The 25,986-nt window shown below is 46.9% G+C and overlaps 1 protein-coding gene and 1 pseudogene across 1 annotated transcript in view; both read left to right on the forward strand.

Moving 5' to 3' along the window:
- Nucleotides 1-25,986, forward strand: part of LOC144374356 (uncharacterized) — a 234,268-nt gene that overhangs the window by 197,439 nt on the left and 10,843 nt on the right. The window lies entirely within an intron of this gene.
- LOC144374363 (serine/threonine/tyrosine-interacting-like protein 2) lies at nucleotides 8,051-18,919 on the forward strand (annotated as a pseudogene).

Below are 25,986 nucleotides of genomic sequence, written 5' to 3' on the forward strand. Positions count from 1 at the left end.
AACACTTTGTAGTCACGTTGCAAGGCCCTGCTTTTGGAATTCTTTTCAGAGTTTATTGGAAATTTTTGAATGGTGACATGTCTTGTTCTCTAAAGATTAATTAATTTTCAGCAGTAACTAAATTTCCAAAAAGCAAAGTATGGTATATAAATTTGGGCTCAAAATTAGACAAAGGTTATGAAAGGACTAGAAATCAAGTAGACATAATTTCCCATATGGCTTTTAACTGACTGTAAAGAAAACTCAAGAAGAACATTTAGAATAGTTGAAATCAGTTGTAACTTCCCATATTAACTTTGCTTTTATAATTAGTTTGACATTATCTTAAAATCTAAGTATTTTCATATCATATCATTTTAGCAGATAACACTAACTTGAATCAGTTACTCTTAGTTTATTTACCTACATTCATTGTATTCATATAACAATAATAATAATAATAATAATAATAATAATAATAATAATAAATGTGTTAGGCACCATTCTGCTGCAAAGGTGTTTCTATCAAAATTTTTGTGAAATTACAAAAGGAAAGTAAGCTTTTACCTTGTAGGTTGAGTTCTGTTGCCTACTATAATAAGTAATTGCCTTTTATAATAAGGTGATTCTGTGCAGAGTTCTGTATTTGCTGTAATTCTAAATTTTTATTTACATTGTCAGAGAAGCTGACAGGTAAGAGGTAAGTTTCATGAGTTACACTTAGACCTAAGACCTTGAACTTTACTGAAATTGTTTAGTAGCAATGAATCACAGCCCTTCATCACCTGAGTCCTTTTCATATAACCAGGACATGACTACAGCAGCAGCTGACTGTGTAGATTTCCATATAGGCTACAACCAAGAGCAATTATTAATCTCCTTACTACAAACAGCAACTCTAGAGTTAAAATGTTGACTTTCAAGAGAATGTACGTAAGGCCAGAGACCTACCAGGTGACCCTATGATAGTGTACCACTCCAAACCAAAAATTTCACAGTAGGAAAACTGTGGCAGATACCTAGAGTAGAGTTGGAAGACATCAAATCCAGCATGGTTTTTTCTTCTATTGATAAACTTACAGATTTCTTCTGTAAGAAAAATTCTGAAGAAAGGAATTACCTTATTTTCATAGTCAATGTATAACTGATTATGTTTTTTTGCCTCTTCTGTTAGTTTTGGAATGCCCTTCAACCCTGACTTCTATTTATCCTTCTCTTTACAATGAATGCTATCAGAGCAGTCAGTTACATTTATGTTCATGGTGCATGGCACAGAGAAGGTCATGAAGAAATCTTTTTGTTGGAACAAAGAAAAGAAATAAATTATCTTACTGGATTTTGCAAGCTTAAAATTAGTTTTGGAGTCAAACTTTCTGTATTAAGATTTTATTTATTGTTATAATGTTGGTGAATAAAAAAAAGCATTTCCTCCCACTGAACATTAATTCCCTTAACTGTAATACTGGGGTATAATTTGACCAATCTAAAAACACTGTTGTAAAGATTAAATGAGATAATACAAATAAAGTTGATAATATAATAAGTAGGTATTATATAGTGTTCTGACTGTAAATAGCTTTATACCATTTAACTTTTATTATTTCAAAGGAATGTTATCAATCTATTAAAGAATCTAATGGAATCCCCTCATCATCCCCTCATCATTCCATAGCTTTAGCAAGCTCTTCAAACTATCTAAGCACAATTCACAATAGCTAAATTGTGGAGCCAACCCAGATGACCTTCAGTAGTTGAATGTGTAGGGAAATTTTGGTATATATGCACAATGGAATATGACTCAGCAATAAAAGGGAATAAAATCATGGCAAATAAATGGAGTTGGAAAATATAATGTTAAGTGAAGTAAGCCAATCCCTAAAAACCAAAGGCCAAGTATTTTCTTTGATATAGGATACTGAATCATAATGGTGATGGGTGGGGAGCATGGGAGGAATGGAGGAACTTTAGATAGGGCAAAGGGGAAGAAGAGGATGGAAGCGGGTATGGGGGTAGGAAAGACTGTGGAATGAGTTAGACATCATTACCCTAAGTTCATTTGTGAAGATACGAATGGTGTGAAAATAATTTGTGTACAATCAGAGACTTGAAAAATTGTGCTCTATATGTGTAATATAAAATGAATTGCATTCTGCCATCATATATAACAAATTAGAAAAAAATAAATTAAAAGAAAAACTACCTGTGTGCTCCATATCAAAAGTCACTCACTGACACTAGTCACATTTTCCCCCACTTACATATCATGATCCATTAGTGAAATGAAGTCTACTTATTTCATAGAGACTGATTTTATTTGTGGGGGGGAATGACTTGCCAAGGATTGAATTCAGAGGCACTTGAACACTGAGCCACATCCTCAGCCCATTTTTTTATTTTATTTAGAGACAGGGTCTCGCTGAGTTGCTTAGCACCTTGCTGTTGCTGAGGCTGTGTTTGAACTCAAGATTCTCCTGTCTCAGCCTCTGGAGCTGCTGGGATTACAGGTCTGTGCCAAGGTGCCCAGCCCCATTATGTTTTTAATTAATATGAACAAATGGAATGGAGTGGAGTAGAGTGCAGTGGAGTGGAATAATAGAATAGAAGAATAGAGTCTATGTTTTGCATTTAGTGGGATAAATAAAGGTAAACATTTTGTGAAACTTCCTTAAAATGCATGTGCATAGTATGCTTATGCGCCTATATATGTATGTTAGGTTCAAATATATCTTGCTTGATCAAGATGGCTCACACAGAGCATCCTGCAGATTTCTATGCCTTATCATTTTCATCACCCTTGCTGTTCTTAGTTTCACCTTTTTTGCTTTATTTCCCAACATCTAAGCACAACAGCTACATTTACAATACAACTGATTACAGAGATCACACTTATTTAAAAAACAGATTAAACCAACCAAGTGATCACATTATCAAGTGATCACAATAATTGTATGCTAGCTTCACTGATAACACAAAAGGTCATGTTCAGAAGGCAAGATGCATCAAATTTTGAGTGTTCCACATAGATGACCTGTATTCGAAAGTTTCTTAGGATATGACCCGGGAGCATGTTATACACAAAGCAGGAAAATGAAGGTGCACTCTTCTAGATGATGTCAGAAATTTTTCTAAGTCAAACTTTATATCAGAGCATGATGCCTTACAGTAAAATTAAAATAAATAAATATTCCAGATTTTTGTAATTAAGATGCTTTAAGCCAATTTATCCACTTTCTTAACTTGAAACTAGAATCAGAACATGAATCAAATATGTCAAGTGGTTTTCTTACAACACAGAATTCCACAACTATATATAAAATGTTTTTGTTCGAATGATATATAGTAAAGACTGTTCAAACACACACACACACACAAAAAAAAAAAAAAACTAAAATGCCTGCAGATGATGGAGACTCCTTTGAAATTCTCCATTCCAACGACCATTAATCTAATTTTCTTCTTCTTCTTCTTGAATTCATATCTCTTCAAAAAGGATAGTTTCTCATTGAGTCTCTGAAATGCAGTGTAGCTGTTCTCCCTCATTGTTAATTTCTTGCTTATTAAACTTTTCCAAGAATTAATCTAATTAACATTGAGTTTACTTTTTAAGACTTGTATTGTTTCACAAGAAAAAGACATAAAATTATTTGAGGAAAAAATGCAGGCATTTCTTGTTTTTTACCTGGTGCATTTTTACTTTGTTTGCCACAATAGTGATTTAATTTACACTGAACAAACACAACTCTCTCCAATACAGTTTCATTTAATGCAGCTAAATTTGTATTTGGCAACAATGTACTATATTTAAGATAGACACATTAGTTAAAAAAGCACATAAACAAAGAATTTCTTTTTGATATTCTATGAACTCAACATTAGAGATTTTAGGAAGATTTGCCAGAGGAATTCCAGAAGTTATAAGTCATTATTTATTTAATTGCTCTTCCAGGGAATGTTTGGAACTTTTCGTGAATCTATATCTCATGTAGATGTTTGCCTTAAATGTTGATTGAATGAAGAATTAAATAGTCAATGTGTTAGAAATTAAAAACATAACTAAACTTTTAACTTTAGCAATTCCTGGTCTGTTGACTAAAGATATGTGGATGTTCTTTGATGCACAACATCTTTAATAAGCTTTAGAATATATATGTTTTTGAAGATTGTAACTTCATATATATTATGTGAAGAGTTGAAATAAAGCAACTAACTATTCAAGCCAGATTAAGAGTACCAGGAAACATATTATTGGTGTAATAAATGGTGCTTTGTGCATGCAAATTTAGGAAATAGAATTTACAGGCATAAAATAGAATTTGTCACAATGGCAACAGAAGCCAAACAACCAGGATATAGTCACATGATGTGGTTCCTTAAAGAGCACTAGCTCAGCAGTCAGGAAGTCTTCATTTTATTTTTCTTATTGTCATGACTATTCTTAGTTTGTTATCTTTCGTAAACTGAATGTCTAATTATAAATGTGTGAAACAAATATAAAAGCAACATTTTTGTTTTGGAAATAAGATACTAAAGTGGTTGCTTTAGTCACAAAGTTCATATACAGGCAATTATGACTACCCATTTAATGCCTGTAATAATTATTTTTTTCCAATAGCATGATTTTTTTGTTCCCTCAAATGGTGACATTCTTGAGTAATTTTATAAGTACAAAAATTATTTAAAAAAGTAAATGTTCTCCAGGAATGCCATTCATTCTCTCATAAAAACTGGACAGAATTCTAACTGCAAGTTAAAAGAAAGAAGGATGGACAGACTCAGTCGTTTTCATTATAATCCTTTATATCCAGTCCCAGAATATAATTTGGAGTCCAAAATAAACAGTGAGGGCAGGGACCACATTTATCTTTCACTGATCAAGTTACCAACCCCCAATAAGATTTCAGTTAATAGAGTTTGAGTAAGTGAAAGTACAAAACTAAATCCAAGAAAATGAAACATGATAAAAACCATTTGTGCCTTTAACATTGAAGAGCAAAGGCTTCCTACCAAGCATTTTTTCTTGAAATTTCCTATTACAAAATAGTATAAATTTCTTCAGAAATCTAAGCAATTTTTTATTAATGTGTTGTCCATGAATTTAGAAAAGCTTGTGATATTCAGAATTAGGATGATTTTCTCCACCAATAAGAAAAGGAGGAATTGATACAGTAAGTTATAATGTCTTGATCCAAAAATATTGGATGACACCAGGCAAGTAACGTCCTAACATGCAAAAGAGTGCAGGTCCTGAGCAAACCCACACTCAATCAGAACAGTTATTTTTCATGTACTCAGAAGATGTCTTATCACTCATGGCCTATCTTCTGTTTAGCTGTGGTTTTTAATTAATAGAGGGACAAATGAAAGGCTATGGGGTGGGATGGCCAAGTTTTGCAGAACACTCTGGAGATGATGCACCTGCCTGTACTATTTAGCCCAGGGATGCCCAAATTTGGGTTGACACATTTTGAAGTCTGTGATAAATGTTTGCAAAATTAAACAATATTGACAGTGAAATGAGCTTTTTATTAAAGTATTTTTCAACTTTAAAATCTCATTTTAAACAGAAGTTTTTAAATAGAATATTATTGAATAGTAAATTTTGCTGTTTCCAAGCTCAAATAATTTTAAACTTTAGATAATTGGTAACAGAAACACATTCTGAGATTTCATTAAAAAGAAGAAAATAGAAAACATTGCAAGTGCAAGAAGAAAACATTAGATTAAAGGAACAAATTTCAGTGTTTCTATTTACAACTTCCATTCATTGATGAAGACAGAGAGTCTAGGAGTACTATGAACAGCGTTCCTTCCTCTTTTATTCATCCTTTGAAAGAATCCAGCTACCTTTGATACTTCTGTGAAAAATGGCATTCAAATATACCAAAAGAAAAAGAAAAGAAAAAAATGAAAGGATGCCTTTTGTATTAAAGAATGAAAATGGCCTTGGTTCTCAAAGGCTCTTTCTTTTTCATTAATTTATTCGGACCTGACCAAGTTATGATGGAATGTCTTACAATTTATTGTATAAGTTGTGCACAAATGCAAGAAAAAAAAAGCAAAACAACACTTACTCCAAAATAAACTCACTCTACTTAGGCAAATTGTTATTACCAAGTTATGTTGAATTTTAAAAAATAACTGATGTGCCTGAATTCATTTTTAAAAGAGCTAAACATATGTTAAACTTTTCTACAAGTATGATTTAATTATTAAGAGATCTACTTCAAAGTTCAAATATACATGAAAACTAATATATTTACTTTCATAGAAGTCTTTTTAAGAGAGGGAGCTTGATACTTCTTCAAAATAGTTAAGCCAGGTTTCCTATGAAAGTGGTGAATTGAAGTTTTTACCCCAAGATTATTTACTGTAGGATTATTATGTAATTAAATTAATTTATCATGTAAAAGTATTAAGTATAAATTCACATAATTTCTCTTGGTAAGTAAATAAGCAAATAAAAATACATAAAACATACCCCAAATCACCAGTGTATTGGGGGACTATAGCAGAATCATGATACCTTTGAGCTAATGTCATTACCATATTCTCTCAGGCTTTAAAATAACAATTTTCCTTACACATTTACCATACATTCACACACATATACACACACAATAGGTGCATACACTCACATAAATACACACACATGCATAGACTTTAACCCTTTTGCTTTACATTTAGACATTTATAGCTAAAACAAACCACTATGTTCCCCATTTGACTAAATAAAACTTTAAAAACTCTCCTTTGGGGAATTGTTAATTTTTTATATCATTGAAAAATTTATTTACTGCCTCCAATCAATTCTGTAGGAGAATCAAATGAGTATAGAGTAGTCTTGAAGATTTAAAAGACTGCAAACAAGTTTGTAAGAAACACTATATCCTGAATAGGAAAGATAAATATATGTAATAATGAAAATGATACACTTAGGCAAGGGAATTTGGAAAAAGTTGTAACAACAGAGAAAATAGACATTTAAACTCTGAACTGGACCCTAGTATTTAGATTTTTCTTTTCAAAGTTACTCATATGTTAAATAAGGATAGTAGTAACTACCTTCTTGGTCTTTGTGGAGATGATCAGGCATGTTAAATGACTAGCTCTGGAACAAGTATATTTATTAGAATTAGCAAATAAATGTTCATTATTATTAATGGTACTTGATGACATTAATAGTTATAATCATACTTGGTTGTGATCTTCTTCCCCAGCATTCCCCTCACACTGAAGCTTACTTTACACTTCTCTCATGATCCTTTTCATCTGTCTGATTATTAATATTCTGCTACTAGTTGTTGAACTGTGTGGGGTCAAGTATTATGATGAGCTGATGTGTGCATCCTACAAAGCAAGGTCTCTCCAACTACACTTTGGTTACCATGATTTTATTGTTTTATTTTTATTAATTTATTTTAACTGATACATAAAAACATGAAAATGATGTCTAAGATCAAGTGATTTAGTGTACTGCATCGCTTAGAACCAATGAAGTAAAGTAAGTAATTGGCAGAAAAAGTTTTTAAAAAATAGTGAAATGGCAAAGCAAGGCAGCTACCATTAACAACAACAACAACAGAAAGTAATGACCTTATTATAGACATTGTATGCCATCTCCACTCTAATTTTCACAACTCTGGATTCATTTGCCAGATTTGTAATAATGTTTTCTTCTACCACATAAATTTTATCTTTAATTCAAGTGTTAAATAAGAACACTGTTGAATACTGTTTAGATCTTTATTACAGGTTTTACACTTAAGTTACAGTGTTTCATATGCCCATGTGCAGTATCGATTAATACAGTTGCTTTCCTGCCCCTTCTTTTCTAATCTGAGATATAGTAATTCATTTACATATAAAAGTCTGAAGGTAAGCATCCATTAATTCATACTATGTATGTGGTAGAAAAGATTATTTTACATGTGGAAAACTCAATAGAAATAACAGAGAATTCAAACTATCATTGTTATAATGCCTTTTAGAAATAGATCTCAGTTTTTTGAATTGTGAGATCTGATTTAAAAATTCATGAGAATAACTTTCCTGTGAGAAGGCTCAGGGAATTATGAGTATGACAGATAAAATCAAAATAAAAATAAGAAACTCAAAAAATCTGGAATTCATTCATTATGTTGGTTTTATAGTTTATTATCACTGATTCAGATAAATCTTGGACATTTTTCTTCAGTTCACAAACTGAAAAGAGGAAGTGTTAAACTACCTGTGTAAAATTGTTTTGGAACCACGTAATTGTAATTAGATAGGTCAGGATATATGAAAATACAATCATATGCAGTAAATTTAGAGTGGGACCTGCTGGAACTGCAAGGGGCGGTACTCCTCACTTCAGACAGACAGAAGCCTCCGCCAGGGCCCAGGCACAGCCGGACTCCCTGGACTCCAATCCTCGAACAGCCGCCCACTTCAGAAACCTGCCGGATACTTCCCTGAAGGGCTGTCCCTCTTCCACAGCCACCACTGCAGGAGGCCGCCCCTCAGGGAGGAGGAGGTGCAGGCCAGAGGCCGTGTCCCTCTCGGAGGCCGTACCTCTCCTCTCTCTTCTTCTCTCCGTCAGTGCATTTGGCTACCCAGAGAGGCTTTTCTCTCTCCTGTTCCTTCCCGCTTCCTTAGGGAAGGAAAGCATCTTGCTCCCTGGCCCTCTCCCTTTGGCTAACTTGTGAGCTGGTATACTATCAGGAGATAAGGTCGGCTCAGAGGGATGAGTCAGACTCTGAGCTGGTCTGGAACTTGAGCTTTTCTGACTTGGTGTCAGAGAGACACTGAACATGGTTTGAGATTGGTAAACTCACCTGTCTGAGGTCAGCACGGCTGCTCAGGCAGTAGCGCTGTATCCGTGAGTCCTGAAAGCTTTACTTTCCCAGGGTAATTTGCATTCCACAGGTAAGGGAGTCCAACCAGCAGAGCGAACCAGGTTAGGGAAGAACATGGTCCATTCATTTGGAAAATAACTCAGAGCAACCACTTCATGCTGAGCACCATAGGACTCCTAAGTGTGACTCAGACAGACCCTAGTTCTCAAGGACCATGTCTAAGCTGTGAGCAGCCAGCGTTAGAGAAACCAAGGAGAGAGTAAGGGAACCCAGTTTCTTCCCATCACCCTTGCCCACCTGCAGCTGACCCTGACCCCAGTGTCTAGCTGGTGCAGAGGGCCTTTGGGGCCTTGCTAAGTCCGTCCTGCAGATCGCCTGGCATTCAGCTCATGCCCACAGTCCCAAGAGAGCTGGCCAGTACAAGTTCTCCAAGGAACAGGGAAGGCTACGGTGTCCCCACTCCCTAATGCAAATGCCACCTGCTGCCCATAGAACTCAAGCCTCAGGGGCTCAGAGCAGATGCAGAGTGTCGGGCATGCTGGAGTCCGCTGAGCAGCTGCTGGTGGAGGACCTGTACAACCGTGTCAGGGAGAAGATGGATGACACCAGCCTCTACAACACCCACTGTGTGCTGGACCTGCAGCGGGCCCTGGTCCAGGACCACCAGGAGGCCCCTCGGAACGACGTGGATGAGGTCTGGCCCCATGTCTTCATAGCTGAGAAGTGAGTGTGACCATGGTGGTGGTGGTGACCTTTGTCTCCCCTCTGTTAGTGCCTGGGAGAGGTGACATTCCTTCAGCTTCTGCCCACAGCCCTCGCAGCTCCAGCCCCCAAGGCTGGCTGACCATTTGCCCTGCCCTGGCCTGGCCTGGGGAGAGACTCCCCAAACCCTCAAACAGATGCCCAGGCTCCCTGATCTAGCCTTGCCTCGTGGATGCCTCCTCTGGGCCTCCTTTCCTGACACAGACTCCTGACATCATGTCCACCATCCCTGGACATCCATAACAGCCATTGGACAGAACGGCAGGAGCTGTCCACAGTGCTTGTCTGCACGCGTGCTCACCAACACACGAAAGTGTGTGCCACACAGTGGGCGGGAAACCGGGTTACAAAAGAATACTGAATGCTCACAGATAGGTAGAGGGGTGTGTGTGTGTGTGTGTGTGTGTGTGTGTGTTCGCACGTGCGCTTTTCCATCAACAAGTTAGCAGTAGGAGTCTCTGGGAAGTGGTTTTACAAGTGGCTTTAGTTTCCTGTCTAGGTTTGTTATGAATTTTACAAGTTCCCAAGACATTTATTGTCTTTGTGATCTGAAAAAATGTTATTTTTTAATAGTTTATGAATGGTTTCCAGAACAAAAACAAAGACAACTTCCACATTCCACATATTATCCCTCCAAGCCTTACCAGTACATAATTGGTACCAGCAGGTTAATATAAGAAACTAATTTTGGCTGATCCACTGCCTGCTGAATGGATGTACTCCCAATGTAATTACCCAGGTGTCCACAAGCACAGAGGGACCCGGGCCCAGGTGGGCAGTAGGAGATAGCTGGGGACATGAGGTCTTCAGACAGGTCTCCTTCCTGTTGTGACGGGTGCCTGGGGACTGTTCCCTTGGGCAGGGACCAAATCCTGTGTTTTCACCACCAGAAGCACTTGGCCTGTGGCCCCAAGCATCCCCAGCCACCCCAGCTCACTGTCCTGTTCCTTCCTAGGCAGGCCTGTGCTCAGGGCTCTCAAATTGAGCCCTTCAAACTCAGTTGCAGCAAAAAGAGCTCAGAAACACCGGTTCTTGTTCCATCTTTTTCTTCTTTCATGGTCTTGGGCAGTTATTCATTTTTAGAATCTTTGAATGGAGTTAAAATTGTTGCCTTTGAGTTTACTGTAAGGGGAAAACGAGATGATGCATATGAGGGGATTTGGGCAATACAGTGTGTGTCATCCGTGCACAACACACCTAATGTCTTGTCTGCCAGCTTTGTGCTTGGGTGAGTGTGCATTCCCAAGGTATGGGATTTGCAACTAGAGAACCCTGGACCACCCTAAAGAGTCCTTGCACCCCAATCTCATTCCCCCCACCCTGCCCATCTAGCTCCGTCTCTTCTCTCTCTCATGCAGCAGCCAAGTCAGGCCCCTTTAAACACAGGTGTCCACAGTGCGCCCCAGTGCCTAATGCCAATGTCTCGGCTTGGCACAAGATCATGAGCCACCACACAGCTTTGTAGGTTCAAACAGCAATTCTTTATTCCCGATCTCACACCAGCCTCCACACACGCTCAGGGGAAATTCTCTTTTTCTCCCCCACAATGCACGTCCTAAATACTTTTTCTCCACGAGAACTCAGCGGGAACTCAGGCAGCAGGCACGCCCTACTCCCAGCAGCAATAATCTTTAACTAAAACTTCCCTAAAACTCCTTTTTTCTTAAACCAGGAACACCCTAAGGAGCGGGATACTTCCTCAAACCTGATCAGCTCTAAACCCGGATCCGCCTTGGTCCTTGAGCAAGGTCACCTTACATGCAATGTCAACAGCGAAATCCATTTAACATAGGGTACGCTGGCAAGGAAATTTTGAAGCGTCATTCCTACTTGACAATATCCCTCAGCACCCCAGACCTCCTGGGGAGAAGAGGAGGCACCCTGCTAGGTCTTCAGGCCCAGAGGCAGGCTCCCATCATGGTGGTCAACCTGCCCGGCTCTCCCTGCAGGAGTGCGGCTGTGAACAAGGGACGACTGAAGAGGCTGGGCATCATCCACATCCTGAATGCTGCCCACGGCACCGGTGTCTAAACTGGCCCTGAATTCTACACTGGGCTGGAGATCCATTACCTGGGCGTGGAGGTGGACGACTTCCCCGAGGTGGACATCACCCAGCACTTCTGGAAGGCTGCGGAGTTCCTCGATGAGGCCCTGCTGACCTACAGAGGTGAGGGGCTCTGCTGCTCGGGCTGTGGACTCTCCCTGGGTAGAAACAAAGGGGGTGTCACGGTTATCTGAGGGGATCTGACAACACGGTTGTTCTCTAGGAAATGGAGAAAGAACAGGATGATCACTGACCCCACAAGCAATCCCGGGGGCCTCTCGTGTGTGGGTGATTGGTGGCACCCAGGCAACAGATGGACACACTTAAGCTGGCCAAGGAGAGATGACAGGGAGGGCGGGAGGTGTGGGGTGGTGACAAGCACAAGGCAGGGACTGTCCTGTGATGGCTCCCAGGGCTGACTGGCTCCTTGGAGAGGCCATCTGGGAGGTCCTTCTGAGTCCCTGGTCCCCAGGGGAAGTGATCTGAGAGTAGCCACAGTAGAGCCTGGAGGACAGGCTGGAGCCAGGACAGTCGCCACAGAACGGCAGCCAGAGGACAGGGTCTCAGTCCAGGATTCGTTCGGCTTTTTCCACCTGGACTGGGCTGTTTCCCCGTCCCGGGGAGCTCCAGTTTTCTTCAACACAGAACAAAGATCAAAACATCTGATTCTAAAGTTGTCATGAGGGGCTGGGCTGGGCCTCAGAGGGAGAGCACTCGCCTAGCATGTTCGAGGCCCTAAAATAAAGACGCTGTGTCCAGATAAAAAATAAGTACTAAAAAAAAAATTTAAAAAAATAAAGTTGCCATGAGGGATAAAAATCTTTAATGCATATCAGGGTTTATTTAGCACAACACCCAGCTCTTGGTGAATGCCTGAACGTCATGCCATTATTGTAATAAACCATGTGGCATTCCTGGGAAGGGCATTTCCTGTCATCACCAACATCAGAGATAGGTCACATCTAATGGGACATGCACACACGTCACGTGTGTGTCATAAATACACACACGCACACACACGTAATGCTTAAAATTCTCCTACTTTAAGAAACATGAGCCTTTGGACAGATTGGGGTTGCTGGCATCTGTCCAAGGTCTGTGGGAGGGGACCTGTTCCTTCCACTAGACCTGAGAGCAAGGCCAACCTCCCTGTGGAGAGGGAGCCAAGAGTGTCAGACACAGGGTGGGTGGCAGGTCCCCACAGCATCCAGAGCAAAAGAGGCTTCAACACATTTTGGGGGCCACCGAGGCACCACGAGAGCCTGTGGGGAGGCGGAGGGAGGATGTTGCATTGGGTGCAGGAGCTGCGGCTCCAGGAGGAAGCTCCTTGCTGTGTCTATGAGGGGCCAGCCCACATTGAACACCCATGTTGGTGTCAGCAGGCGTGCACCCAGTCTGCTGGTGAGGTGACCTCTCCTGCCAGGTTTCTGTTCTTACGACTAAAAGGCTCAGGTGTCACTCCAGTTGCACTGGGCTGACTGGGCTGTGCAAGAGACAAGAGACCCAAATACCTTTTTCTTTGGGGTCACGGTGACAGCTCCTCTGAACTTAAGGGTCCACAGGAAGAGAGAGAGCGAGAGCATGCGCTGACCCCTTTTATTGAGGAGAAGCTACTCAAATGAGGCAAGGGGTCAGGTTTCAGGGGGCTGAAATGATGTCCACTATTCATGATGTCCACTATCATCAGGTTGACTGACACCTGGGTAGGCCACACACCAAGGGCACAGTAAGAGAAGGGGACACACACAAGGCACTTCCATGGAATATTCTATCCTAAACAGGGCAAGGGGTTATATTACAAAGGAACAGGTGAGCGTAGCTCCACCCATAGGGCTGTAGGAAGTCACACCCGTTCATGACACATTTCTGTGACTGAGCGCCTCAGCACTCAGCAGGGAGTGTGACTCAGTCACGTGCAAAGTTGGCCTCCCACAGTCTCCTGTCCCTCAAGCCTTGCTCTTGAGCGGGAGCAGAGGGCCATACCCTGACTCTGGCTGCTGCCTGTAGGGTAGGTCTCACATGCATACGCCCCTACCCTAGAGCCTTCTTCCTGTGGCTTCCTCTGCTCTTAGATGCTTGGACATTAGCTTCTGACAAGGAGGAGGGTGGAAAGGGACACCCCCGACCCCTCAGGACAGTGCTGTTATCCACATCTAACTGTCCTGGAAGCTGAGACCCACTGGCAGTCTGGTGACTTTGCCAGATGTAACAATCAAGATGCCCTTGGTTGCTGGTAACAGAAAACCACCCCAAAGCCTTCACAGCAGCAGAGGCCTTCAATAGGAGGCCACAGGAGGATCCAGAGACCACAGGAGTGTGGCACCGAGTGGCTAGGAGCAAGGACAGGCAGGGCACTTTTGGTCCCACCCTTCCTCGCTTCCCTGGGTGGCAAACAAAGGCTTGGCATTAGCCGATCACCTGACTCTGCCCATCGCCATGGGCTTCTACCCACCAGCAGTCCCTCAGGCCACCCTGGCTCCTCGGACGGACCCCAGGGTACAGTAGGCCCAGAGACACACGGAACCTGCAGCCTCGTCTGAGTGGGATCTGATGCCCTTATAGGAGGACTGGGTGGTCACGTGCAGGAATGCGTTGGCAAGTCCTTGATCCTGCCAGATGGCCCAGGGAGGGACCGTGGAGCCCTGGGCTGGAGTAGGAGGGGCAGTGGCCTGAACCCCTGAACTCTGCTGTCCTGTGTCCCTCAGTGGGTACCAGATATTGGCAACAGACCCTGCAGCATCGCTGAGCCTCAGGGCCCATCTCATCTCTGACCCCTTGTGTGACAAAGGCATGGCCTTGGCTGGCAGGGAGACAGAATAAGGAGACTCGCCTCCCATCTCATCTAATCAGGGCTCTCAGCCGACGCTAAAGGTCCCCCAACACTGTGGGCAGACAGACGGTGATGGCCAGGAAGTAGGTCTCCAGGAGTCTGGTCTGCACTATAAGCCAGCACTAGAGCGGTGGTGTAGACCCCAAGGCCATCCCGTTCAGGGCAGAGGGGAAGCACAAGGGAGGGGCAGATGACTGACGTGCTGAATGGCAGGGTCACGACTGGACTAGCCCCGCAGACTTACGAGCAGGTCACAGCTGCCGCAGTACTGGAAGGAATCTGTGAGATGCCATGAGATAAGGAAGACAGACTTGGAATTTTTTTTTGTTTTATAGATTTCAGTTGATATAGAAGACGACTTGAGCATATTGTGTGACATGCCCACCCACACAGACCACAGGCCCCGGCACGTGGTGCTGTGGTTCAGGTTGGTCTGAGTGTTGCCCAGCACTTCCCATATTGGAATTTAATCATCCCATTGTGAGGTGTTAAGAGGGTGGGAACTTAATCAGAGTATGGTGTTCAGAGACCTTTGTGAAGGATGAGGTTTGGATGTAGGCATTAGGGTGGAGCCTCATGATTGAATCCTGGAAACGTTTGAAGAAGGGGGTAAGATGAAGGCAGACATATATGCATGCTCCCTGCCTCTTATTCTGTAAGGCTCTGCACTGCCTTGGGACTCTGCCAGCAGGAAGGCAATCACCAGATGAGGCTCCTGGATGTCGCACTTACAGAACCATAAGCCCAAATAAACTATTTTTCTTTGTAAAGTAGCCTGCCTCAGGTATTTCATTATAGTAATGGACAGCTGACTGGTACAGAATGCATGAACGAAGGCTATGTTCTTAGCGTCAGAGTGGTGAGGGTTCCACCTACTGTATGCCATTCAGTCAAACATGACATGTTTGGCTCCATCCTAGACCCAAACTCCTCAGTGACCAACTGATAAGTTTAACTCTTAACCTGGAGGAGAGTGTCTAGAATAGCATGGAAATATGAAAAAGAAAGTTTGAATATTGATTGAAAGACACATAATAGCCAGGAAAAAAAATCCTTAGTGAAGAATATGATAGTGATCCTCTCGAGGAATTTTGCACATAGGTCGTGATCATATGGACGTATTCATTCTTGAATGCAGAATGTCAGAATAGGAGCGCTGACTGCTGTTGCATTGTTATGCTTTGCCCTAGATAGGAAAGAACTGCCAAGACTCGAGTGATCCCACATGAAGGGGGCCATGTCCACCTGATTCTGTGAGCCAGTGAGCTCCAAATCGCAGGAAGTATCCTGCAGAGGCTGGTGGTGGCCAGCCAGCATGAGGACACTGTACAGGGCAATCCCAAGCTCTGACTGACTGGAGGTGCTCTTCCACCCTGGGATCTGCTGTGATTCGGGGACTCAGGCGATGATGAACACCAGCTCCAAGCACTGGGTCCAGCACCCCGAACAGCACTTCAGAGAAGCAGGACTGGGCAGCCGCCATGGTGGCATCACGTCTCCGTGTGTTCTATTTGCAGGGAAAGTCCTGGTCAGCAGCGAAATGGGCATCAGCCAGTAGGCAGTGCTGGTGGCGCCTACCTGATGATCTTCCACAACATGGCCATCCTGGAGGCTGTGATGACCGTGAGCAGGAAGCGGGCCATCTATCCCAACGACGGCTTCCTGAAGCAGCTGCGGGAGCTCAACGAGCAGCTGATGGAGGAGAGAGAGGAGGACTGCAGCCCAGAGGGAGCCAGCGAGAGCCAGGAGGCCCGGGGCACCCTTGGGGCGCGAGCGCAGCTGACTGTGGAGGAGGAGGACGAGGCCACCAGCCACCTCAGCGGCTGCTCCCTGGGGAAGGCCAGCTAGGCCTCCGAGCCCCTCATCCTCATTGATGAGGAGGAGGAGGAGAAGCTGTACGAGGAGTGGAAGAAGGGCCAGGGCCTCTCGGCGGGCAGCGAGGCCGGGGGTGGACAGTGTCCAGGGCCGGCCTCTTCACACCAGGCCAGCCAGGAGCAGGAGCAGGAGCTCGAGGACCAGGGCGTGGAGAGGATCATCCAGGAGTGGCAGAGCCGGAAAGAGAGGTACCACACCCAGGGCCACCGGTGGTGGGCCCTGGAGGAGGAGGACAAGGAGGTCGAGGAGGAGGAGGGCAAGTCCGCGCGGAGGCTCAGGAGGATGCGGAGCCAGAGCAGCGTCTCCGAGAGCGAGAGCATGCTCAGCCGGGAGGCGTGCTCCTGCGGCAGCTGGAGCTCGGTGGCCCCAGCCCAGGCACCTGGCGCCGCTCGGACTTGATGTCCACCGAGTGCACGTGGGACCTGTGGGACGAGAGGCTGCAGGACATCGAGAGGGAGGCCGTGCGGGAGTTCCGCTCCAGGAGCAGGAGGGAGGAGGAGGACGCGCGCTCAGAGGCCGGGAGCACGGTGCCCGAGGATGACCAGCAGAGCGTGTGCTCCGAGGCCAGCTCCTTTTACAACTTCTGCAGCAGGAACAAGGACAAGCTTACTGCCCTGGAGAGGTGGAAGATCAAGAGAATCCAGTTTGGATTTCACAAGAAAGACCTAGGGGCAGGAGAGGACAGTGGTGAGGCGCAGGGCCCGGAGGATACCCCCGGGTAGAGGAACCCCCCCGGATGTCAACCTGATGGCCTACCAGACCTGGAAGCTGAAGCACCAGAAGAAGGTGGGCAGCGAGAACAAGGAGGAGGTGATGGAGCTGGGCAAGGCGGAGGATGCCGTCCTGGCCAAAAAAAGACAGCGGAGGCTGGAGCTGCTGGAGAGGAGTCGGTGGACGCTGGAGGAGAGCCAGTCCATGGCCAGCTGGGAGGTGGATGGCTCCGTGGCTAGCGGGAGCATCCCCTGTCCGCCTTCTGCTCTGCAGCCTGCTCTGTCAGTGCTAATGGGGACACAGGTCAGTACTGAGTGCCCAGAGCCACCACTCCCACCTGTCCCAGGCCGCCAGCAGCATTGGGGGATGCTCAGCCACCAACCCCAGCACTCCCCTGCCCAGCCTGCCAGTGAGGCCTGGAGACACCATTTCCATTGCCAGCATCCATACTGGATTGCCAGCGTGGTCAGTGAGACCCTGGCTCAGAAGCAGGGTGAAATGCTGCTGCTGTCTCGCTCACTGACGGTGGCAAGCATGAGGGTAGGGCCAGACACCAGCTGCCTGGGGGATGGCCAAGTCTCCATGCTCAGTGGACAGAGCAGCTCCCTTCTGGGTGACTGCCTGCTGTGTCAGAGCCAGGCAAGGCCCAGCTCCAACTCCCAGTCCGTGCTGTCCTCCAGTACTTCACTGATCTCCAGGGCCAAAGGGGCTGGGAGCAGGGTGAGGGAGACCAGCAAGCCCATCTACAGCCTCTTTGCTGACAATGTGGACCTAAAGGAGCTCTGCCACAAGGAGAGGGAGATGCAGATGGAGCTGAGGGAGAAGATGTCCAAGTACAAAATGGAGAAGCTGGCCTCCGACAACAAATGCAGCTCCCTGTTCAAGAAGAAGAAGGTCAAGGAAGAGGATGATGGTGCCAGTGATAGGGATGGGGACACAGACAGTGCCATCAGGAGCTTCCGACTCTCTTCCCGCAGTAACTCCCAAAAGCCTGAAACAGACACCTCCTCCTCCCTGGTGGTCTCTGACCACTGTAGGAGAGGCAGCAGAGGAGATGGACAGCAGCATCAATAAGTGGCTCAGTGGCCTCAGGACCGAGGAAGACTCTCCTCCCCAGAGTGACTGGTCTGGCAGCTCCAGGGATAGGTACATCAGATCTTCCCTGCACCGGGAAACTGAGTCCAAATCCTGCAGTTACAAGTTCTCCAAATCCCGGTCAGAGGAGCAGGACGCCTCCTCCTACCACGACGCGGACGGCAGCTCTGTGAGGAGTACTTCCTGTTTCTCCTCGTCCTCCACCAGGGAGGGCAGAGAGACCCACAAGTTCTCCAGGTCCACATTCAGTGAGACCTCCAGCTCCAGAGAGGAGATCCCGGAGCCCTACTCCTTCTGCCGGACCCCTGAGCCCTCCGAAGGGGAAGAGTCCCCAGAGCCATGGCGCCGGGACTGGGCTAGGCCCAGGGACTGGGAGGACATAGAAGAGTCATCCAAGTCGGACTTCTCTGAGTTTGGAGCCAAGAGGAAATTCACCCAGAGCTTCATGAGGTCTGAAGAGGAAGGCGAGAAAGAGAGGACAGAAACAGAGAGGAGGGAAGGTTTGCCTCTGGGCAGAGGAGCCAGTATCGGAGAAGCACAGACAGAGAGGAAGAGGAGGAGATGGACGATGAAGCCATCATCGCTGCTTGGAGACACTGGCAAGAGGAGACCAGGACTAAGCTGCAGAGGAGGAGGGAGGACTGAACAGGGCCTGGGCCACCTGCCACTCAGCGGAGCACAGGGCTCAGGCACACCCTGCCACCACCCCTCAGGGGCTGAGGATGCAGAGAGGATCTCTCCAACAGGCAGAGTGGCAGTGCCCAAGTGGAACGACACCGGGGTGCAGGGTGGGAGGAGAGGAGCCATGCTGGGCCAGCTCCGGCCGTTTTCTGTCATCCAGGGCCCTCTGTGCTTTGGTGCTTATGTGATTGATAGTGTGTGTCCTGGACTGGAGAGGAGAGCGTGAAAGGAATTGCAGTTTGTTGGAGACTCCAGTGTACATCCAGAAGGCCATAAGGCAGGACTTGCTTCTGTTCAAGTGGTTTCATAACAAGTCCCAGGAAATCTGTCAGCAATGCCCAGCTCTGTTTAATATCTTGGATCTCCATTAAATTGGTTTGTTGTGAAATCTTCCTTCTGCACTCTGGTCACTTTAGCTCTTTAGATGTTAGGGGAAACTCACTTCAGAAGTCATGGTGGGTTTTTATGGGCCAGCCTCACCTTGCTTCACAAAATCTGTGCCTCCAGGCAATGCCACCACCGTCTCATTGTTATATAATAAAGGAAGATGTGGTGCAGGATGGAGGGCAGCTGAGAGGCCATTTCAGGACCCACCCCCACCTCGCCCGGGAGCAACAGAAGGAACTAAAGAAAGAGTGAGGTTAGTGTGTGAGCGGCAAGGTCTGGGGTACAGAGAGGGTCCCTTGGAATGACAGGAACACAAAACCAGCCGGAGGGAGACCAGAAAAGCCCAACAGTACCAGGTGGAGGTGAGTTTTTATAAAACCTCGCGGCCATCCTTGCTTTCATTTCTTGAAGGCTGATTGGATAATGAGAGTGTACTTGGTCCTTCCTTACCCTGTGGGTGGGCTGAGCTGGCGAGAAGTCTTTACCCTTGTCACCAAGACATTTCTGCCTCAAAGACACAGGTTGGCTTGCTGGAGCAAGCAGAGGACTTTGAACACCTTACAACCTCCACTGGTGGGCTGCTCTCCAGAGCTGCTGTGGGGCCGCAGACCCTGGCCAGATTTGAACAGGCCTGTGCCATGCAGGGGTCTGAGATGTCTTGAGTAACCATGAATCCCAGCCCAGGGACGCAGCTGGCCATGACTTGATTATCGAGAGGGCAAGAGTAAGGAGGAATACACCAGTGGGTAAACAGTAACTGGTGATCCTGGGATCCCTTTCTCTAACCTGAGCTGCCCGGGACATGGAGATGAGGCAGCCTTTATGCATGGATTGGCTCAGCATCACATGCCTCATGGCTTCAAAGATGAAAATGCTAAGGCGAAGGGTTCCAGCATGATGCCTGATCCCTGAATGACACACAGCTGCTGTCGGAGCGGCTGAGTTCATTTTCTGCCTCCCCCTCCCTGTCCCTGCAGCTCAGTTGCTGCGGCCCCATCTCCCCTCATGATGGACAGGAGCTTGGCAGGGCGGGCCAGGGGGCTCAGTCTTTATCCCATTCCCCCCATTCCCCCCTTTCCTTCTCCCTGTTCACCGTGGCTTCAGTGGGCTCCCCTGGGCTTGTGTACTCCCACTGTGTACAAAGGTGCCCTTCTGGAACCATCTGCACCAAGAGGCTGCTCCCACGGGCCCTGGGCCTCCAGGAGCTCCGGGCTTCCTCTCCTTCGTGCTGTGGGGAGGCTTCTGACCCAGGCATGAGCAGCTAGGCACCCACAGAAGGAGCATCTTCTGAAGGGAGGACTGAGGATCTCACTGGATGGGCCCTGTGCCGTCTCCACGGAGCCAGTTAACCCAGGTGTCTGCCCAGGCCTCATTTTTAACATCACTCACACAACAAACAGATGGGTCCCCGTCATGTCAAGGTAGAGCAGAATTCTCACAACTCACTCCTGGTCCATTCCAACTTCCTTCTCTGAATGTGGACCAAGCAGTTGAGGTGTGTGGAGCTGAAGAGTCGCCAGCCTTCCTCCATCCGGGATGTGCACTGCCCACTTGGGTAGAGATTTCAGGCTATAAGGGCACCTGTAGACCATCTTGGCTTACTAGCAGAGGAAGCCAGAGAGGTCCTTTGCTGGCCTTGCTGGGGACCCTGCCGCCCAGGGTATCTGTCTGAGAATTCAAGACTCTGGATTCGGCTTATTCCTGGAGTCGAGTTTATTTTTGGAAACCACAACAATAACAATTGTATCTGATTTATGATGAACTTGAGGAAATATCTGGGATTGAACTGTTAGACTCCCAAGTGTGACTTCTGTATCATACCTAACCGAGGGTGACAGTGGCAGTCCCGCGTGCTGTCTGCCTGTTGGTAAAAGCCCCACAGGAAGAAGCGGGCACATCCACAGTGGTGACTGAGGAGAGCTCCAGGTTGGACGTTTGCAGAGCACCAGAGGAAAGGGGTCAGAGGGAGAGAGTGGCCCCACCCTCGTGCTGAGGGACAAAGTGAGGAAGTTGTTTCCAGAGCCCCACAAGAGCCATGACCAAGGGAGAGGGGCCCCTGACCACCTAGAGGTCAGGGAAATAAATGTCCCAACCCCTGTCCCCCCATTGTGGTCTCATGTAGTAGCACCCACCACCAAACCTGACTAAAGGCAGTAAGTGGAGGAGTCTGAGGGACAAAATGTGGGTCTGGAGAGGCCGCGCCACTGAACTGAGAGGAAAGAACATCACGCAGCCCTTTCCAAGGACGTGTCTTGGATGAGGGAGACGCTCTGCACTGAACACAAAACCCACCCGCCCTAAGATCAGCACTTGGCACCGAGTTTCAGCTACATGGAATCAACTTTTGGAGACGCTGAGTTTGTTTTACAAGAAAACAAATAAGGAGAACAAATCTGAAGTTTGGCCTCTGCCCTCTCCTAAGGTACTAGAGCTCACTAGGAGAAAACTCCCCACTTCCTGGCTGTGAAAGGGTTTGGGAGACCCGAAGGCATCTTGTGCACCCAGGGCTGGGCTCCACCTCTTGGCCAGGAGGGGCAGCTCCCTCAGGAACCCCAGAGACACAGAGGGCTGGGGACGGAGTCACAGAACTCCAGCCTCTCCTACCCTGGCGACTGCCTGCCTCCCACCCGCAAATCCCTGCGTCAGTCAGCCTGTGACAGTGTTGATAACAGGGTGGGGAGAACCTGCTTTTAGTGTATGGAATGTCACCAGAATAGAGAGTGAGGGTTTCTCTGGGCTCCCTGAGGCGGACCCCTGGAGAGTCATTAACCAATGACAACTGAAGAACAAATTCGTGCTACCATCTGTCTTAAAGCATGTGTAGAGCTGCCTTGTGAGAAGCACCCTGAGTGCCACACCTGTCCTTTAGGGTTGTCTGCTCTGCTGCTACCAAGAGAACACCATATGAAGCCATGGAGAGTGGACAGTCTCAAGTCCGGGAAAGGCTCAAGTCCCTCACAAGAAGTAGCTAGGTGCCGTGGTGGTGGTGCAGGCCTGTGTCCCAGCTACTTTGGAGCCACAGCAGGAGGATGGCAAGTTCCAAGCCAGTCCCAGCAACCTAGTGAGACCCTGTCTCAAAATACAAATTCAAAAGGGCTGGAGGTAGTTCAGCCCTAGAGCGGCTCCCAGAATCAGCAACAGCAACAACAAAAGAGTTGTCAAGCAAATCAGAAGAGCCTGGCCAGGTCTCCCACCTCCTCACTCCCACCTGCACCTGGGCCAGCCGGATGGCTCCTCCACGCATCCACTCCCTTTATTCTGCCACCACCCCTCAAAACCAGGCCTCTTCCCCACCCCTGGCGTTTGCAGTGGACTTATAAACTAGTTCCACCTCACCACCCCTTCCTTATCTCAGGACCCAATTAATCTCCCCACAGCTCACAATTCTGTTTCTGTTTACTACTGTTTGTATGGACTCTGAGGGCTCCCGACCCGGGAGTCTTAAGTTCCTGTGCATGGCCGTCATCCATCCCCCTCTGGCTGCATGTGGGCCCCATCTGGAGCACTTTCAGCTGTCCCTCTGTGTGGCACTGCCCTGTTTACCTGCTTGGGTGCTGCCCTCCAAGTCCTTCTAGCAGCAGCCCACACTTAAATCCCTCCCAGCCACTGGGCCACACAGTCTCCTCCTCCTCCAACGTCACACAGCACTCTGTGCCTGACTCTGGGCTCACCCCAGTCTGCTTTTCTTCATAGGCATCTGGTACTTCAACTTTCCTAACTTTCACCATGTCTGTGGTGCTACAATTAAGTAAGATTATTTTAATGTGCCGAGGCCGTCCATAGCATGCAGGAGAATTTAGTGGTTCCACGTTGCTCCATATAATTCTATAACAATGATCAGTTATAATTATTATTGTAGACATGGTGTGGTAAGTAGTTAAGAATACAGCTTTGTGATCTAATTGAAAAACTGCCAACACTTATACAAAGTGTTTACCGAGTTCCAGGCACTACACTGAGAGCTTTAGCATGGATTATCCACTTTGTGTCTACTGTTATCAACTTGATCTCTCCCCAATCCTACCCTTGGTTATTATTAATTTTTGAAGCACATGATGTACAAACACCGTGCCAGCCACTGGAAATTCAGCAGAAATCAAGGCAGATCAAAAATGGCCTCAGCGAGCTGGCTGTCCTGTTACAGGAAACAGTGGACAAACAGGCCTTTCGAGATCTAGAACACTGTTCACGTCTGTCGGCCTTTGCATCTTGTCTGCCCCCACTAGCAGGGAAGCTCCCAGGGAAAGGGTTATTCTGGGCTGCATCTCCCACAACTTGATACCAAGTCTTCTCTGGATGAAGACAGAAAATGCTCTGAAGGAAGTGACTGGGACAGGCATGGGGTGGCGTGGCTTTAGGCAGGTGACATGAAACCTGGACCGGTCAGGCCAGGGCTCAGGGGAAAGATTGCTCCCCTTGGGCAACCCCTGGGGACCATGGGGCTCTGGAAGGAGGGATGATGAACTACCTGGGCCACAGGGCTACTCCACGCCCAGCCTGAGGGAGTCCCCTGGAGTCTGACTTCAGGCCACGCACCTCAAAGGGCAGGCAGCCTCTGAGGGTGCTTGGGAGGGTGCCTGTGCATCTAACCGAAAACATGGGTAAGGGTCCGCTGGATGATTCAGCAAGAATCCTGGGGCCCGAAGGAGGCAGCTTGTCTCTGCTGTGGCTCAGAGTGCCTGTCCATCCGTCCTTCCTTCCTTCTCTCTCTGACTTGCTCGTTCTCTTTCTTCCCTATGGGTGAGCAAGACGGTTAAGTGTAATGGGAAGAGAATGTCACAGGATTCACAGTTGGAGGGGACTCCAGGAGGGACTCAAGTCCAGGGTGGAGTGGTTCAGCCACCTGCTCGGGAGAATAGCTGCTTCTGCTCACTGCGCTGGCCATGGAGCCAGCACTCCTGGAAGCCTCACTGTCCGGGCCCGGGGATGCTGCAAGCTCTCCAGCACAGCCTGTCTTGACCCATGTCCTGCTCTCCAAGGCAGAGCAGAGACAGGGAGGAGGAGGAGACAGGGGAAGGAGCGTGGCTCCAGAGGCCATTGGTAACAACTGTCCTGCCCTGCTCTGGGTCTTTCACCCAGAGCACTGCCAAGGGCCTCTGGAGGAACCAAGCCTTCCTCACAGGAACCCAGAGGGACTAAAAGCCCATTCACAGGCAGAAGGCCAGATAGCAGGCAGGACTCTCTGCCTTTTGTGGGACATTGAGACCAGGTAGATCATTTCAAAGACAATGCCAGTAATGTCCTGTACCCAGCCCCAGGGGCCCCAGAGAAGGGGCACAGCAAGAGAGACCCTCCTGGCACTTCCTTTGGGGATGCCATCTGAAAAGCCCAGTGACGACCACGTGGTAAGATTCACTCAGCTCCACTGCCCAGCATGGCAAGGCTGTGACACGGGTTACTATCCCACCTTACAGATGGAAGACTCCGATTGAGAGGGGTGCTGTGCACTGTGTCCCCCAGATTCATATATTGAGAGCAAATCCCCAGTGCAGTAGTCAGTAGCACCCAGAGGCAGGTCCTCCACAGGAGAGCAGGCCCTGAGGACCTGTCCTTGTGGATGGGATCATTACCCGTGGAATGGTGCTTGCTCCCCATCCAGCCTCGCCCTGCTGCATCCTCCGTGAAAGGGAGAGTCCTCCCCAGACGCAGAATCTGCTGGCTCCTGGGTCACAGCCCCGGGAGCTGTGAGCAGCACAGGCTACTGTTTATAAATTACCCAGTCTACATGGTTTTGTTACAGCAGCACGAAGGGACTGGCAAGGGCTGAAGTCATGTCCCCAGGATCACACAGGAGGGGGACGGCAAGAATCTGAGCCTAGACGTATCTGACTTTAAAACCACTTTTCTACCACACCATTTTGCCCAGGGAGAGGTTAACACTGTGATTGTAGAGAAATCTGGATGTGGAGGCAGGGCTGGGGCCGGTTGGCCACTCAGGAGACTCGGTTCCCGAACAAAGCACGACTGGCCTTCCTCCCAGCAGCATGCAGCCAACTCACTAATAAACAGCGCAGCACGGGAAGATGACAAGCCCGCAGCCCCAGGGACTGCTCCAAACAGGAGCTGTACTTAGAGACGGGATGTTCAAAGAGGTTAAGATTTCCATCTGCACATCTGCACTCTCTTCCCCGCTCCCGGGAGAGAAGCTCTCATCGCGGGGAGTCACCATATTTGCGCTTCTTTCAGACAGCTCTCTCTCTTTTAAAGCTGCCAGCACAGGTGCAAGATAGCTCTCCATCCATTACAAAGGCTGCCGTGGGCAGCAGGGAGTAGGAGGGGCTTCTGCAGGGCTGACACAGGACACAGATGTTCTCTGTGTGTGTGTGTGTGTGTGTGTGTGTGTGCGCGCGCGCGCACATGTGTATGTGCATGTGTGCGTGTGTGTATAGACAAAGAGAATTTCTATACATAGCTATTTAAGAGGATGAATAAACCTGAGTATTTTGCAAACTATGTATAAACATAATTTTCAAATGTAATCTCTTTTCAGATTAAAATTGCATATTTTCTAAGCTTTTATATTGAAATTTTAAAAAGATTATGGAGATAATTAAATATTATTACTTGTGTGTCTGAGAAGCATATCTTGCTCAATAATAGGTTTTTTTGTGAGTTGCTGTCCTAGCTGTTTGTTGAAGATACAGTAATTGAAGAGTGTCCACTAGCCTAAGCACCAGGGGCCAGGACAATACTGTTACTTCCCTTTACTCCTCTTTTACCTTTCAAAGAACATTAACTAAACACAAAATCACCAAATCCCCATTTTACTAAACTTTTTGTAAGTC

The sequence above is a fragment of the Ictidomys tridecemlineatus genome, unplaced genomic scaffold, assembly GCF_052094955.1.
Source record: "Ictidomys tridecemlineatus isolate mIctTri1 unplaced genomic scaffold, mIctTri1.hap1 Scaffold_66, whole genome shotgun sequence".
NCBI lineage: Eukaryota > Metazoa > Chordata > Mammalia > Rodentia > Sciuridae > Ictidomys > Ictidomys tridecemlineatus.